A 17,998-nucleotide genomic window follows, 5' to 3' on the forward strand; every position below is an offset into this window, starting at 1 on the left:
CAGTCTAGCGAGGATGTTTCACATTACAGAAAACTTGTCTGGATTGAAAAGTGACAATCTCAATTTAAAATTATTTTTCAGGATTCAGGTACAGGTAATGCTGGCAAATAATGATACAATTTTTCAGCTTTTGACCCAACACCTACTCTCCAAAAGGCTGAATCAATGTAAGCCCCATTGTAAGGATAAAAGAAAATTACTATAAATTGGTTTGGAGGTGGTACTTAACTCCAGTAAAATTAAATTTAATAAATAAGGGGAACTTGGCATTATGTTGGAGAGGATGTTGGGAAAAAGGAACGTATTCATATGTGGTGGAATTGTGAATATGTACAAAAACTGTGGGAAATGGTGTTTAAAGAAATAAATGAAATAATTGGATTGAAGTTAGAAGAGACACCAAGTGTAGCATTATTATCAATGTATGGAAAAATTAAATGTACTCAAACGGTAAAAGAATTAACAAATTTGTTAACAGCTTCAAGGTTAATGATAGCCAGAAAATGGAAGGTTCAAGGGGATTATCACATAGAAAACTGGTATAAAGAAGTATGGGATATCACTGTTAATGATAAACTAACATGTAATGTTAGAGTAAGAAGAGGAATAACAACAACAACAAAATGATTTTGAAGAGATATGGAAACTGTTTTTAGAATTTGTTTTATTAAAGAGGAGAGGAAGGATTCCAGAGGATTCAATGCAATTTTGGAAAGTAGAATAAGATCCCTGGGGATGGGGTGCACTTATTAATGTTAAAGGTAATAATAAGTATAATGTGTAGTTAAATATTGAAGACTGATGTTATTGTTATGTATGTGTATTGTTTATATATGTGTAGTTATGGGGAAAAAATCGATAATAAAAAAGAACCCCAAAATAGCTACAACCCTGTGAACTGTTCAGAGTAAGCCCCATTGAGTAAGCATTGGGCTAAATGGGTTCCAGCTCTAAGAAGTTGTCTTTATCCCAATGGCTGGCGCTTACTAGCACCCATCAGGTTATGTAGAGGCTTTTGCTCACTAAACAGCTTGAGGAATCATAGCTTGGCACAGTTTCTCTGAGATTGTTATTCTAATGTGATGCAGATCTAGGGGCAGAGCCAGTAATTTGATAACTGGTGTACTACTGATACCATTAGCTGAAATGTTTTTTAGCTCCTGTGAGCTATATAATAAAGGATAAGAAAGGCAGTATGTATCAGGTGTTGCAGTGAAGAAAGAGGAACATTGTATCATACTGCTGCAATACTGGAGTGTATTTGGAGACTTGAGTAATGCCGATAACATAGTTCGGCATCCTGTCTCCCAAGTAGGTGGAGTTCTAAGCTCATGACACAGCGCTGATTCTAACAAGGAGTGGGCTGGCCATAGCAGCAAACACTGTTACATAATACACTCCTTGTGTGCATTCTTATTTAAACTACTTATTTTTTAGTGGAAGAAACAATGCATTGAGAAATATATGTAGCTAATGTCTTTGCTACAGCATAATGCTCAATTAAAGTTTAACACTAACTTCCAGAAATGGGATTTTTTAATTTCAAACCAGATTTTGTGACTAAACAAATATTTCTGCTGTTTCTGTACTCTTGGCTCACACATCAAACGTAGGGCTCATCTACACCAAGTAGGATATTGCACTATGAAAGCGATATATAAAAGGCAGGAGCCACACTACTACTTTATAGTGGTATTGAAGTGCACTGAGAATTGTTGGGGGCCATGGCACATACCATATACCGCTTTCATACTGCTATATCCTGCTTGGTGTAGATGTGTCATGGGCCCCAACTGTTGTCAGTGCACTTCAGTACCACTATAAAGCAGTAGTGTGGCTCCTGCCTTTTATATACCACTTTCATAGTGCAATATCCTGCTTGGTGTAGATGAGCCCATTGATGAGTTGGAAGAATATAGGAACAATCCTGCTTGATCAAAGCAAAGGTCAATCTAGTACAGCAGGGATAGGCAACCCTTATGAGCTGTGGGCACATTTAACAATTTGTCCTGGGCAGTACCACAAAATGACTGCCATGAGTGCCATGGCAAAGGGCAAGTAACCTGCTCAAAAGGCTGAGAGCAAGCCAGAGGTGGGGTCTGAGCCCTAACACACTAAACAATTTCTTTGAACCCACAGTTTTCAGCACCAGCAGAAACCTATTTCATAGCAATCCCAGCTGCCTGTAAGGAAATGTGGGAGAAGGAGAGCATCCTGGTGGCTACCACGAAGGATGTACTATATTCCTATAGTACATCATCCTGTTTTTCCACAGCAAAGAATCAGATGCCTCCAGTAAGCTCATGGGTAGATCATGAAGCAACAGTTCTCTGCCACTGTACCCACCTCCCTGACCCAACAACAACTGGTATTTAGTGGGATACTGCCTCTTAACATGAAAGCTCCATTAAGCTACTATGACAGTTTGCTATTACATAAGAATATAACATAATAACTTAGGAAGAACCAAGTTGGATCAGACCAAGGGTCCATCTAGTTCAGCAGTCTGTTTATACTGTGGCCAACCAGATTCCTGTGGGAAACTAAATCAGCTTCATGGGATGACTCCAGGTTCTAGAATCATGAGGGTGGGGGAGGAAATTGCCTCCTTATCCTGTTTCTCCACGTAGTGCATCACAGAGACCTCTGTGATGTCTCCCCTTACTGCTTTTTCTAAGCAAACCGTCCCAGGCATTGGCCTCATCTACACCAAGCAGGATATTGCAGTATGAAACAGTTATAAGGCAAGAGCCACACTACTGCTTTATAGTGGTATTGAAGTGCACTGACAACTGTTGGGGCCCATTGACACAGACCATATACCACTTTCATAGTGCTATATCCTGCTTGGTGTGGCGCCTGCCTTTTATATACTGCTTTCATACTGCAATATCCTGCTTAGTGTAGATGAGGCCATTGTAACCTTTACCCTCAAGGGGAATTACTCCAACCCCTTGATCATTTTGGTTGCCTTTTTCTGCACCTTTTCCAAATGTACAGCAATTCTTTTTTAGGTGTAGAACTGTACACAGTATTCCAAATGTGGCTGCACCATAGATTTGTATATGGGCAGTATGATATCAACAGTTTTATTTACAAAGGAGGCTGCCTCATATTGCTTCGGACCAATGGTTCATTTACAATTCTTTTCCTAATTATGCTCAACATGGAATTATGTTTTTCATAGCAGCTGCACATTGGGTTAGCCTTTTCATTGAGCTGTCCACTATAACCCCAACATCCTTTTCTTGGTCAGTCAACGCTAGCTCAGATCCCATCAGCTTATAAATGAAGTTGGTATTTATTGCCTGTCAAAAGGCCCATCTTCCATGAATGTGTCTAATCCCATTTTAAAACCATCTAATACTGCAATCCTATACATGTCTACTCAGAAGTATAACCCACTGAATTCCATGGGGCTTACTCCCACGTAAATGTGTATATAGGATTGGAGCATAAAGCTTGTTATTTTTTGTTTGGCAGAAAACTTGGCTTTGAGTTAGTGCGTGTTGGAGAACACCCCCACTTTATTGTTTTAATATATAATTTTGTGTTTCAGCTTGTGTTGAATTCTTCTCACATTCAACTGAAGCCCCCCAGTCCCCACCCCCCAAAAAGAAACATTAGAAGACATGATAAAGATGTACAAAATTATGCATGGTGTGGATAGGGAGACATTTTCTCATGAAGCTGATTGGTGGAGATTCAGGACAGATAAAAGGAAGCACTTCTTCACAATTAAACTATGGAATTCACTATCACAAAACGATGGCTTTAAAAGGAGGTTGGGCGAATTCCTGGACGAGAAGGTGATCGATGGCTACTAGTCCTGATGGCTATACATTACCTCTAGTGTCAGAGGCAGTATGCCTATGTACGCCAGTTTCTGGGGAAATGGGAGGTAAGGTGCTGTTGCGCTCGTGTCCTGCTAGCGGGTGTCCGCACAGGCAGCTGGCTGGCCACTGTGTGAACAGAATGCTGGACTAGATGGACCCTTGGTCTAATCCAGCAAGGCTCTTCGTAATACATAACCAGCATGCACCTATTTACCACTTTGGGAAAAACATCAAACAATCGAAGGGCTTAGAAATGCATACAGTAGCTACTTCTTGATCGAGTTCGTTTTAAAAGCCGCAATGGCCGTCGATTGAGGAGAGGGGAGATAAGGGTCGAGATCCGTTTTGGCTACACGGTTGGCGGCAGCCCAAGAGTCGAGAAATTGGGGGAGGAGGAAACCCATAACATAAGGCAGACAAGGAGAACTGAGGACGTTTCTCTCCCTTCCGTAAACACCACGCAGTCCCCTCCCTTCTCCCGGGAAGGTAGCATTTTCACCAGAGGGAGGGTTTGAGACCCATTCCGTGGGGTCCACTGTTCTCTTTTCCCCCCGGTCTATATGACCCACCTGCTTGGAAATCCGCTGAAATGGTCGCTTTTCTCTGGAAGGCCATTCTTTTTCGCCTACGCGTGTTGCCATAGTTTTGTCGCATACGGGATGATCTTGCCCTCCCCTCTCCCCAGGGGAAATGGAAGCGTCCAGGCAGCTGCTTATAGACAACCAAGGACTGTGTATAAATACATGGGGGAGGAGGGAGTTAAAGCCCTGTTGAGAACAGCTGAGCAGTAGCAAAAGCAAAGGAAGGCGGACGGGGGAGCCCATTCGGTGCGCGGGGCTGGAAGGAAGAGGGGGGAAGAAAAGCTTCCCCTGCATGGGGAAATCTCTTAGGGTGAGTGAATTGAATTTATACAGGAGAGGGCAGGTCTTTCCATCTGTTAGCCCCCGGGAGGGGGATTCATCTACCTGTAAACCGGTTCAACCCCGCATCTCTCCCCCCCCCCCAGTTTCCAGTCCGATGGAATTTTGCCTTGTAGGGGGCTACTGCAAAGCTTATTTTATCATGGTGTGTTTTGAGGGCTCAAGGTGACTTTTCTTCTTTTTTTGCAACAATGAGAAATGTGTGTATATTACTCTCACACAGTCTTTGTTTGTTTTTGCAACCGTATAACGCGATGTACAGCTCGATCCCACGGATCTTTACTCGAAAGTAACCCTCCCCCACCCCCGTGTAATCAGCGAGGCTTGCTTCTAGGTAACTGCAGCTAGGATTGTAGCTTTCCACCGAATGGTAAACAATGTGATTTCCTCTTACTACAACGAGAGGGGTTCATTGCTTACCATTTTAATTGCCTTGTGCAACTGACACACACAAACACACTTTTCCTCCTCCTCCCCTCCCCCGATTGTTTTAGGGCTGTACATTTAAGGAGCCGGCGGTGTTTTCTAAAAGGCGTCTGTGTAGATATATTTTTACAGACGTTAACAGGCGAAGTGTGTGTGTGTGTGTTTAAAGGCTTTCCTTGGAAACGCTGCTTTTGTTTTGTTTTGGTCAGAGAGTGCCAAAGCGCTTGTGCCTCAGACTAACTGCCAAAAATACATCTGGGGGAGGGGATAACTGAAACAGATGGGAGGAAGAGGAGGAGCCAGGGAGCCTTTGCTCTAAAGAGTGAAGGTGCGGTGGGAGCGCGGGGTTGGGGAGCGGATTGGTGGTTTGCAATAGGGTCGCTAGTCCCAGTCTACTTCTAGGTCTCAGTCCTGGAGGGCTCACAGGGAAGGAAAAGGCGAGCCACTCTGCAGCCCTATCCAGTGGTGGCTGGTAGCCAGTCTGACTGGTGGGGCGGAAAGGGGGTCACTGGAGGAGGAGCCGAGGATGCCTATTTTGCTACTCAAGCGTTGCTACGCAAGCCTTTTACAAAACAGTTCAACCTGCCAATTCCCCCTCCCAGAAATTTCTTCAGAATAATAACATAGAAACCCATTTGCAGCAGAGTCTATTTTTCCAAGATTGAAAGCAAAAGAGATGAGAAGAGCAAAAAACCTATTTCACACACTGGCAAACGGAGGCAGCTGAAAATTAGGGTTACATAATCTCAGCATACTAAATTCACAAAACCGACAGAGAGCAAGATGTTGGCACAATGGTGGTTCAGCGCACCCCCAGCCCCAAGAAAGGATCTTCTCCTAGCCTAATCCCATGCCTGTTTACAATGACATATGTCCACCCGTCCACCCACACTGTTTCTGTGTAAACGGAAACTTGCATGACCTTGTTTTTAGACTTGCAGGACCTTGTTTTTAGACTTGCAGTTGCAAGCATAATAAATAAAAGCATCTACAAACATTGCCTGCATTTCAATATTGATGAGTAAATGAGAAGCTATGACTTTGGCTAGCAGAAGATCTGGGCTGAATTGAGATAAAGAGCAAAGATCCATGGACAGCATGGGTTTTCTTCCTACTTTTTTCTTTCAGAGAAAATACTGCGTCCTGATACACAGTATCTTTTCTGCTACCACCACTGCAAAGATTTAACCTAGGGTGATTTCCTTTCTGTTGAGAGCAGACCAAGACTGACAGTTTTCTGGATGAGCAGGTAGGAAGGCGAGTAAGATGTTTCATTTACATGCCATTAGCTGGCTACAAGGATGCTGTACTTTGGATCAAAGTCATAAAAGAATCTAGAATGTTGTTCATTCTTTCTGATCCTGTCCTTTCTGGGGTCCCCAAATGGTGTCGATGGGTATTGGTGTGCCCTCAGACACTTCCTTGCCCCTCCTGATTTTAAAAAGAAATGTTAGATTTTTTCCCCACTCATATTTAAAAAGAAATGTTACGTATTTTTTTTTTAGCCGTGTTGCAATGTGAAACCAGTGGAAGTTTTAGAAAAATAAAAATGGCACATGGCTGCAGCCCATCACTTTACTCGAAAGTAAGCCCCTCCTGCATTTGGTGAGGCTTGCTTCTAGGTAACTGCAGCTAGGATTGTAGCTTTCCACTGAATGGTGGTGGTAAACAATGTTATTTCCTCTTATTACAATGAGAGGGGTTCATTGCTTACAATTTTAATTACCTTGTGCGACTGAGACACACAACTGACACATTTCTCCTCTCTTTCAGGAGGAGAAATATGTGATATGTTTGGGGCTTAGATCCCAACTCTGGCTTGCGCCCAGTTTATTGGCCAAGTTGGTTGGTTGTCATCAGCTTCCCTTCTGTGAAAAGTATGATGGAGTATAACTATGGGTTCAAATCAGTGGCTCTGATTCTTGGAGCTCAGCCCCTACCCCTTCCTTGCACTTAGGTTCTTGGGGATATTTTTATTTTAGTATTGTCAGTTTGACTTCTGGCGAATGGGTGTTTTGTCACTGATTACACCCACCATGGCAGCCATTTTGTGAGCCAAGCACCCTATGACAGCCATTTTGTGAGTGCCCATGTCTCTCAGATTCCGAAGGTGCCCATCATCCTAAAATTTTGGGGGATTTCTCCTATGTACTTGTAATTAACTCATTTTCTGAGTTTGGATTGAGCTTGGATTCTTCCATTGTCAAATATGCCACCCATGCGCCGGAAGGAGTTAAAGCAGACTTGGAGGAGTCCCAAGGTTTCTAGAAGTGAAAAAAAAATGGGGGGGGGGGAATGTCATGGGTGGAGGGCACAGAATGCTGGGCCTGATCTACACTACTGCTTTAAAGCTCTTTAAAGCACTTTATAACAATTTTGACAACTGTATATGGAATGTGTCCTGGACCCCAACAGTTGTCAAAACTGTTATAAAGTGCTTTAAAGAGCTTTAAAGCAGTAGTGTAGAACCTGCCCTGTTTGTGTGTAGGAAGAATGGGATGATGTATAGTGGAAGAAGACATGGCTGCCTGCTTGGAATCCTGAACAGGAGTGCTCTGAGCTACAACATTTTGTTGCAGGTTCCACTTGTAGGACATCACACACTGACTAGGTTTCTTCAAATAGTATATATGAAGTTGTGTGTCATCTAAAGTAATTTTGCATTTGTGTTTTTAGAATGGAAATATAAAGTGGAGGAGAGGCTTTAGTGTTGGAGAAGTAAATGCTCCTCATTTTACCCATCTGTAGAGAAATAAGCTGAAAAAGGTAGAGTTCATGCTAACACCCTGCTCAGACACAGACATCAAAACGGGAAGGAGCTTGGTGCATTAGAGAAGTCCTACTCCGTGACTTCAATGGCAGAACAGTAAAAGGTCTCTTAAGCAGATTTGTGATTAGCTCAGCAAAGAGCCAAGGGGATGACAGAATGTGCTATTAATGGATCTAAACTGAAGTAGCCAATGTGATAATCCCAAACTATAATAATACTTACTCGGTCACACAGCTACTTAGAAGACAGGAGATGGGATGGTACAGGCCTACTTATTCCTGGGGAACCCATCTGGGTTAAAGGATTGGCGGTAGAACTCTGCAGAGTCTTGAGAACTGTGGGGGCAGTATCCTAAATATCATTCACTCTAATAGTGAACTCAGGTGGTGAGTGCCAACAGAAATGGAGCCAAAATGTTCAAAAACAAGAGGGAGGTTTTGGCATGCTCATGGTACCCTAACTTTTTGCAGAAGTACAAATACATCTTTAAAACTAAGGCATAAACCATTATTCCAAAATAGCTCAATGTTGACTCCGCATGCTCAGTATGGGGGGTAATGACATGTTTTGAGGGCATGGCTAGCTGGCTGGAACCCTGAGCAGGAGCACTCCTCTTAGGAGGGATTGTATGCTGTAATGCTTGTTGCACAGCCCACGTGTTCCGGTTTGTTGATGACAGCCAGCACAATCCTATGCATGTTTAAGTAAATAGGATTTATTCCCATGTAAGTGTGCATAAGATTGCAACCTCCATTTTCAACATAAGGAGATAAAATTCTAAGTAGAAAGCCTGCAGCAAGCAAGGACCCAAGCATTACATTTACAGTTTTTTTTCTTAAGAGTGAAAAAAAGGCACTACTCCTACATTTGCCGAGACCAACCAACTAGCACCTTTCTCCCTTCCTGTTTCTTCATCATCTTAATATGGGGGGTGGGTATCTCTACAGCCTATTTACCCCATCGTGGCTGTGCAGTGGTACTGCATTGTTTATATGACGCAGCCGCTAACTCAGGCTTTTACTCCCGAAATGGTACTTTTTCACGCTGTGATTTTTAAATAGTTGCTCTGAGAACTCCATGTTTCTTTGTCCAGCAGTGGTGGCCTCAGTTCGGATTAAGTCAGTAAGCCCTGCTGGGGGTGGACTCAAGTCCAGGGTAGGCGGGGCAGGCTTGATGAGCCACATGGCTGCCGACGCTGTGGTTTTTCTGGCCAGGCCGCCCGTGCACCCTTCTGCCATCTATATTTATAGTTTATGCCTTGCAGGAGCAATGCGACAAGGTTTTGAGGGAATCTGCTCAGCCATGAAAACCCACTGGGTGACTTTGGGCCAGTCACAGACTCTCAGCTCAACCTACCTCACAGGGTTGTTGTTGTGAGGCTAAAATGGAGAGGAGGATTATTATGTATGCTGCCTTGGGTTCCTTGGAGGAAAAAAGCGGGATATAAATGCAACAACAATAAATAAATAAATAAATAAGTGGCGACCTAGAGACACCCTCCCCTCGAAGGACCTGAACTTCCCCCCGGTGGGGAGCTTGTAGCAGCTTTGGATGATATAGATTTAGATGTGAAAAGAAGTATACGGCAGACTTGTCCAATGCAGGGCTGCCCTCAATGGTAGGCATGGTCAGGCATCAGCTGATGGCCCACACCCCAGCAGTGCCCCACTGACAAGACCATCTTGGTGTTGTTCTTCCTCTTCACCATTGCAAGCTGCATTGTTCCCCTGCCTCTTGCTGCAGCGGTGGTACCAGTGCTGCTGCTTGTTCCCTGGCTCTCTGCCTGTCAAGCAGGTAAGTGGTAGCAATGTTGAGAAAGAGGATGAGGGGTAGCAGCTGATCATAATGATGGTGGGACGGTAGGTTCACTGAGGGAGGGGGCACATTGAGGATGGTTTGCCCAAGGGGCAGGGTTGGCCCAAGACATTGAGCTTCCTGAGGCAAAGGACAAGATGCCCCCCTCCCATTGCATATACAAAAGCTGATGGGACTGGCAGTTCAATCTTCCTTCGATACTAGCAATGAGCTGGGCAGGGTGGGGCCAGTGGGGCCAGTTGGCATGGGCCTATGATTTTGAGGGGGCCTACCCCCTGCCATTGACAAGGCAAAGTTGCTTGATTTTTCTGTTGTTGATGATTTTGCCCAAAGAAAAGCACGTAAAGCATTTCTGAATGTGAAGACATGTCTTATATACATCTTGAATAAAAGTGCTTGCCATTACCTTTTCTTAATAAATCCTTCTAGTTCATATGTATTTAGAACTGATTTAAAAAATATTTAATGAGTAGTTTGAAATGGCTCCTACATTTCCCAGCTGGTCCGGGCCTATTACCAGATTTGCCCGGCTCTGGCAATGAGTGGCAACCTCCACCACACCTAAAGGCAACAGGCTAGCTCATGGGGCAGGGGGCAGGCTTCACGGCCCACAGCTATATTCTCCAACACTTTGCTGCCGCCTCCCAGCATCTGCCATCTGGGGCAGCTGCCTCACTCTGCCTAATGGTAGGGCCGGCCCAGCCAAGGGCCCTCCAAAATCCAGAACCAGCTTTGCCCCAACCTGGGGCCCTCCAGATGTTTGGGCCTACAAGTTTCTGGAGACAACTCTATCTTACTGAACTATATGGCCTGGATGGTATAAACAGTAGGTTAAAATGTCCTAGATGCCCATAAAAAGTCCAAACAATTGGCTAATGCAGGAGGGGGAGACCTGTAGCCCTAGGACTGTGTGTGTACCTTGATTTTAATGGTGTGGTGTCCTCTGCAAGTGTTTAGACCCCTGGCAAGAGCAATCTGTCCCTTCCTTGGCAGCCCAGAGGGCTTAGAAGCACAGAGAGAGAGAGATGTTTGGCTCTGGCCCCATGTAAGCATTGGCCTGCCACGGGTATGCAACCCTCAACAGATTGCATAGCATTGATTGTTAATGCAGTCATTAATTAAAGAGAGAGAGTAGCCAATCGTGTAGCTGTCAATCATTCTAGCCTAATAGCAATGCTGGGATGTAAATGACAAGTCTCACAAGGGCAGACTGAAACGGAGTGGGTCACACAAAGGTGGCAATGGCAATTGGAAGCCAGAATCTGCAATGCTGTATGAGGTATGATCTGGGCAATGAGTACTGTGGCGAATCAGCAAGGTCAGGAGAAGCCAGGTCGAGAGCCAAGTAATCTTTCCAAAGGAAGAGGGAGGGAATTGGGAACTGGGGAATTCCCTGAGTAGGAACTTGAGCACAAGGTCAAAAAGACCCTTGTTCAGGAAGTGGTCTATACCTGACCAGGAAGTAGTTATGGCTGAGCAAGATCAGGAGGAACTGATGGAGCTATTTAGGGGAAGATGGTGGAGCTGTGCTGTGCCTTGAAGAGTAGCGCAGCCTCAGGGTGTAATTCATGCAGGCCAGGGGAATGCTGGGAGTTGTAGGGCTTTTTTCTGTCAAAATATGCATAAGATTATGCCCTCATTTTCTCTTTGCTCTGTGTGCCCCCAACCCGGTTAAAACTAGGGGCACAAGAATCTCTTAAGTTAAAAAAAGCGGTGCCTGACATCTACTAATTTGTCTCTGATGTTGGTCGCCATTGGATTGTTGAGTTTAGTAGAAGGAAGATGTTCCAAGCAAGACCAGTAAAGGTGTCTTTCTTGAGTTCTTGATAGTTACCACAAAGTGGTAGAGTTCAACTGATTTCTGCTGTACTTTCCACTTGTTCAACAGAAATGTGAAAACACTCCCAGAGGAAGTAAGCACAAGCTATCAGCAGCTATGTTATGTCATCTGCAACACCAGTTATATTGTCGGGTAGAATTCATGGAGTCTTAGAATTGGGTGGCTCTCCATAACTCTGCCTGTATGGACCGAGTCCACACAGCCTCTTTGCTTTGAACTGCTGTCACAGGTGTTAGACAAATATCTGGTTCTTTCTTCCTAAGGGTGGATCCCATAGAAATGCACAGATCAAGTTTGGAGGATATATATATATATTTATTCAGGCTGCAGCGCTGGGTGCAAAAAGCTCTAAAGCTATTCGGACCCTGAATACAAGAAATTACAATTATTTATACCGTTAACATCACATATGCTTCTTTTCCTGCCATTATTCTAAAAATGTATACGTGGTATAGTTAGCATTACATATGCCTCTCTCCCACCATTGTTCTAAAAATGTGTACATTGTGCTGGTTCTGACTAAATGTCAACAGGCATCCGGGTTTGGTTCAAACCGATTCCTCAACTGCTGTTTCTGAAAAACAACTTACATAGCACAGGGGGTTTGGGTGAAACAGAGTTCATTCCCAAGTCACACAGCAAGATTTTTCTAAAATGGAGTTACATTTGCTAACATTTCTCCCTCCTCTAAAGCGTTTTATAGATCATAAATCACAGTTTATCATTGATTCTTTCATCTATTTGTTCATACATTACAAGCATTTGTTTTTGCATCAAGCTTTTTTTTTCATGTGGCGAATAAGAGCCATTAAACAGGGAAAGCAACAAGATAATACTAGACAAACAAACAATACGGCTAACATAATCATTATCAATCCCTTGAGCCAACTTAAATCAGGTAACCAGCTGGTAAGCCAGTTAAACCAATCATTTGGTCCGCTGATCCCTCTTGTATTTTGGCCATTCATATGTTGGAGATTCTCAAGTTCATTTTCAATAGTTTTATTTAAATCTTGAAAGGTGACTCGACACCCTTTACCAACTATCTTACAATATCCTCCTTGTTTGGCCAAAATATAATCTAATACAAAACGCTGCTGTCCAACTTCTTGACTAAGGTCTTCTATTTCAGATTGCATTGCTCTAATCATTCTTGCAGTAGCATTTATAGTTTTCTCTAAGCGACAGGTCAAGCCTAATATACTTTTGCGGTTTTCCTGTGCAATGATGCCAGGATATGCTCCTAATGTTAGGATTCCAGAGAATAATCCACCTGCTACTCTTGATGGTTCTGTTTTAGACATTTGTTTTCTTACAATCACCATGTCATTACAATTCTTTCCTATGGGTCCTACTAGCTGTCCTAAGCCCCCTGTCTCTCTCCGAGTTCTGATTCCAGCAAGTTTTACCACTTGCACTGGCATGGTCAGATACCCAACGCCCACACATTGGTAGTTTCCAGGGTGATAGTTAGTGGCCCATCCTTTATAAAAGAACCATAAATTGGGGTCTCTGGCTTGCCATCCAGAGCAAATACTTCCTCCTTTTCCTGAATATTTCGCCTGAAACATTGGGTATTCAGGATATATATCAGAAAAGGTTGTTTGATTAGGGGAGTTAATAGACATGGAAGTATTTCTCTGTCCCCACAACCAAAATTTATCAGAACAATAGGAATAATTCTTTAATCGTTCATAGAATGGCTTCTATTTTCCCCAATCTTTGGTCTTGTTATTCTAACTTCCTGAGTGTGAACAACAAAAACACATTCCTTTGGTGTACTTATTGGTTTTAAACTTTCAGTGTGGGTTTGCTCTGAATTCACTGCTACTTACTTTAGTAAAAAGAGTACCTGCTCCTTTATTCCCTAGCGTGGCTTGCAGAGCTCCTACAACCATGTCAGGATCAGTAATTAAACTAGGTATCATGATAAAGTCTCTTACAGTAAGAGGATGTTCATAAAACAAAATTGCATCTTGTCCATGTTGGTTAAACATATATTCAGCATGTGTTTTGAACCAGTTTCCTTGTCCCGTCTGGATTAGGATCAAGCATTCAAGCAGGACCAAGGCCATGCTTCTGAATCTTTTAAAAGTAGACATGGCCTATCGTGGAAATGGCACACTTTGATGGGTGCCGATCGTGGTGTACACAAATGGGAGTATCTAATTGAGACTCTTTACTTTTAAAGTGGTTACACACTTAATTTTAATTTAGGGCCAAGGCCGATAATTCTCTGGATGCCGCCTATACCACAAAGGCCAGTAGATTTTGGGCTCTACAGTCCCTAACCTCTGAAAGATGTAGGGGTTTTTCTGAGGCCCTTTTCCTTGTGTCCACACAACAGTGTTGTTCAGTTCTCCTTGGGGCAGTGGGTTTACAAAATTTTGAATGACTGGTTCAGCTGCTGTATGATAGTGCACACTTTGGAGGCCCACCCATCTACTAATTTTTCACAATTTTAACTTTGGTGCCTCCAAGAGGTATACAAGTATACTTAACACGCTTGTCTTGATCCTTGTTGGATTCTTGTCCTATGCTCTGAGCTGCTTCCGGTGAGTTCAGAGAGGGAGGGTTGCTGTCCTCAAGGTTGCCCGTGTCCCTCGAGCATGCGAGGCTCGAAGGAGGCAGGGGTGGCCTGTAGGCTTTAATTCTAGAACAATGAGTCCATTTATTTAGTCCATTTATTTAGTCCAATTAACTTAACTGCTGAATGGCTTACAAGTCCTACTGAATAAGGTCCTTCCCACCGTACGCCGTCAGAATCTGGGTTCCACTTTTTCAACAACACTTCATCTCCCGTCTGGAAGTGATGGATCGGGACATCAAGTGGCAATCGCTGGAAGGGTGCGGCGTACTTGTGGAGCTGTGTTAAAACAGACTGAAGGGCAGTTATATGACCAAATAACATCTGGTCTCCCATTTCCCACTTAACTTCTTCCCTTATCCCAGTCAGCACACGCGGTGGAAACCCAAACATCAATTCAAAAGGTGATGTCTTTAAACCCTTGCGAGGCATTCTCCTAAGCTTCGTTAAGGCTAGGGGCAAGGCATCTACCCAATTTTGAGAGGTTTCTAGCTGGATTTTCTTCAGTGTTTCTTTCAAGGGTTCTTCCTATTCATTCTTTCCACTTGTCCTGAGGCCTGTGGCCTCCAAGGAGTGTGGAGCTTCCAATCTATCCCTAGCTCTTTTAGCTACCCCCTGCACTATCTTAGAAGTAAAATGGCTTCCTTGATCTGATTTCTATGACTTCAGGTAAAGAAAAGCAAGTTACAATTTCTGACATTAACTTTTGAACTACAGATTTAACCTGGTTATTCTGACAAGGAAAGGCCTCCATCCAACCCATGACCTGATCAACAAAAACTAACAAATACTTAAACCCTTTGGCAAAAGGCATTTCGGCGAAGTCTACTTGTAGACGCTGGAATGGGTAGTGTGCCCACGGTCTTCCTCCCATCGCTGGAGGGGGTCGTCTGGGAATGTTGGTCTTCTGACAGATGGTGCAGGTTGCGGCTATTCTTTGGGCTTCTTGGTGCATCCCTTTTCTAATGGTTGTTCTTTGCAGGTGTTCCACCATGCTGCTGGCTCCAGGATGTCCCAGGTTCTGATGAAGATCTTGTAGGATTTTTCTCATGATCAATCGAGGCAGTACTGCAAGTCCTTCAGGGGTTATCCACCAACCAGTCTCATTCTTTTGAGCTTTGGTTTCTTGAGCCAGGGCGTCATCTGAGGGTTCATATACAGGTGGTAACGGTTTGGAGGGTTGAACTAGGAAAATTCCTGCTTCTCCTTGCAGGGCAGCTTGTTTAGCAGCCTGGTCTGCCTTCTGATTTCCTTTTCTCAATTTTTCTTCGGGCGCACGTCCGTGGGCTCGCACATGCATCACAGCCACTTCAAGGGGAAGCATCAGGGCTTGTAACAGGTCATTGATGAGACCTCCATGCGCGACAGGCTGTCCATTGGCAGTGATGAAACCTCTTTCTTTCCATAAGGCACCATGCGCATATAATACAGAGAAAGCATAACGAGAGTCTGTATATACATTTAAGCGTTTACCTGTTCCAAACTCGAGGGCTCGCGTTAAAGCAATCAATTCAGCGGCTTGTGCAGAGAAATGTGGAGGTAATCTCTCTTGCCATATGATTTCTTCACTGGTTACCACAGCTGCTCCTGTGTGTCTTTTCTCTTCAGTTACAAAACTAGAGCCGTCAACAAAATAAGTCACATCAGGATGCTCAAGGGGAATATCATTTAAATCAGGTCTAGACTTGGATTCTAGACTTAAAGTCTCTAAACAGTCATGCTCGGGGCCCTCCTCTGAGGTTCCTTCAGGTAACAATGTTGCAGGATTTAAAGAGGCAATGGCCTTAAAAGTCAATCGTTCAGTTAACAATAATCCAATTTCATACCTTGACTGCCGTGCAGGGTTGAGATACTTATCTCCTCCTCCTGATCCTAGGATCTGGGGCACTCCATGTGGCACAAGAACTTCCATCTCTCCTCCCATGGTCAGCTTGTCCGCTTCCTGGACGAGGAGGGCGGTGGCAGTGACAGCTCTCAAGCATGCAGGCCAACCTTTAGCTACAGGATCTAAGACTTTAGAATAATAGCCTACCGGTCTCCATGAAGGTCCCAGCTTCTGGCACAGCAATCCTGAGGCCACTCCTTTCTTTTCGTGCACGTACAGGCGATATGGCTTCCGGTAATCGGGTAAGGCTAATGCGGGTGGCACCTGTAATGCTGATTTAAGGTCTTAAAAACGCTTTATTCATCTCTCTTCCCATTTTCAGCCCAGATGTCCTGCATGTTTCAAGTGAGTGTTTCCAACTTTGGTCAGTAGAGGGCGCGTAAAGGTCTTATCCCCCACTTTAATCTTAACCACTGGGTCGGTGCTGGCTGAATCAGTTTAAAGAATGGGGGAGCCCGACCCGGATCCCCTTCATTGGGATTCATAAAGAACTGGTGTTGGTCCAGACCCTCCTCTGGGACTTTCATGTTCCAATTTTGCCTTTAAAATATGGCATTCTTGTTTTCATTGTCCTTGTTCAAAACGCACATTGACTCTTGCCAAGGGGCTGCCTTCTTGCCTGCCTTCTTGAACCTCCTCCTGATTTCTAACTTTCTTTTTGTCTTTCTCCTCTAAGGCTAGGGCAATAAATTTTGCCTGTTGCCTCACCTGGTTCTTCTCATCTATCTCATCCCTTCGATCATATACTGCTTGAGCAATTTCTAAAAGTTCTCCAATTCCTTTCCCATACACTCCATCTATCTTCTGCAATATATATATATATATATGGCTGTGTTGTATCTAAACTGATTCACTATTACCCTTTGGTTGGCATCATCCAAAGGACCCATGTCAAGGGATCCATGGATTCCTGCATTGAGCAGGGGGTTGGACTAGATGGCCTTGTAGACCCCTTCCAACTCTGTTATTCTATGATTCTATGCCAGAATACATTTTAAAAGTATTTGTCAGCCATTCCAAAAAAAAAGCGGAAGGGCTCTCGGTTTTTCTCCTGTTTGATTTCAAAAACTTTAGATAGATTCACTGGTTTACGAAACAATCTATCTTAAACCGGCTACTATACAATTGTAATAGGCGGTGCTCTCTCTGCCTGGCCAGTTCCCCTGCTGGGATCTGCCTGAGGCATGAGCTGAATCAGCGGCATCCGCTGAGCCCCCCCCCCCCGCCAACTCCTATAAATTCGAACAGACTTGCCAACTTCTCTGGGTCTTCGCTAAATGAGGGGTTCTGGTTTTTCCAATTGTGCAGATTTGACGTGAAGAAGAGAGAGTAAGCAAATATGTTCGCAAGCGGAGCGGCATTACTCATGACGGGGCAAACGCTCCCTCCTCTTGATCAGAGTCAGAGGAAGGGGGGCTTTAACTTCTTTTGTCTTAATTCTATTGACTGCAGGCGATGCCCTGCTGGGAGCGCGAACCTTATTCTTGGGGTTAGGTTTCAAAGGGGGATGATCAAAGGGATCATCTTTGCCTCCTTGAGAAGGGGGGGTGCAAAGGTTTCACTCTGGGGTAAAACATGGGACTTTAACTCCTTAAACCATTTCTGTATTAACATAATATTACACCTTTGCATTTTACATTTTTAAAAGCCAAGAGGGGGCAGGCTGTGATGTCATCAAAAGACCCCCCTGGTCTCTATCCAGTGCCAAAAATTGGCCATTCACAAACACAAAACTTAATCAATTCATCTTTAGACATTTTAACGCAACAGACATTTTTAACGCAACAAACATTTTTAACACAACAAACATTTTTAGCACAACACCACAAAGGACAGAGAAATTTCCCAACATATAACCAAGTGGGGTTAAGGAACTTTCTTCTACAGACTGGGACTTTAACTCCCATGTCTTCCCAAGT

At 43.9% G+C, this 17,998-nt stretch overlaps 1 protein-coding gene across 2 annotated transcripts in view; it reads left to right on the top strand.

Moving 5' to 3' along the window:
* The first annotated feature begins 4,589 nt into the window (after positions 1 to 4,589).
* Positions 4,590 to 17,998, top strand: part of TCP11L2 (t-complex 11 like 2) — a 40,973-nt gene continuing 27,564 nt past the window's right edge. The window contains exon 1 of one of the 2 annotated variants that reach the window (XM_063133425.1): positions 4,590 to 4,727. The gene's annotated coding sequence lies outside the window, so the exon portion shown is untranslated. The remainder of the gene's footprint in view (positions 4,728 to 17,998) is intronic. The other variant, XM_063133423.1, reaches the window with a different exon arrangement.

This window comes from Elgaria multicarinata, chromosome 9 (assembly GCF_023053635.1).
Source record: "Elgaria multicarinata webbii isolate HBS135686 ecotype San Diego chromosome 9, rElgMul1.1.pri, whole genome shotgun sequence".
Taxonomy (NCBI): domain Eukaryota; kingdom Metazoa; phylum Chordata; class Lepidosauria; order Squamata; family Anguidae; genus Elgaria; species Elgaria multicarinata.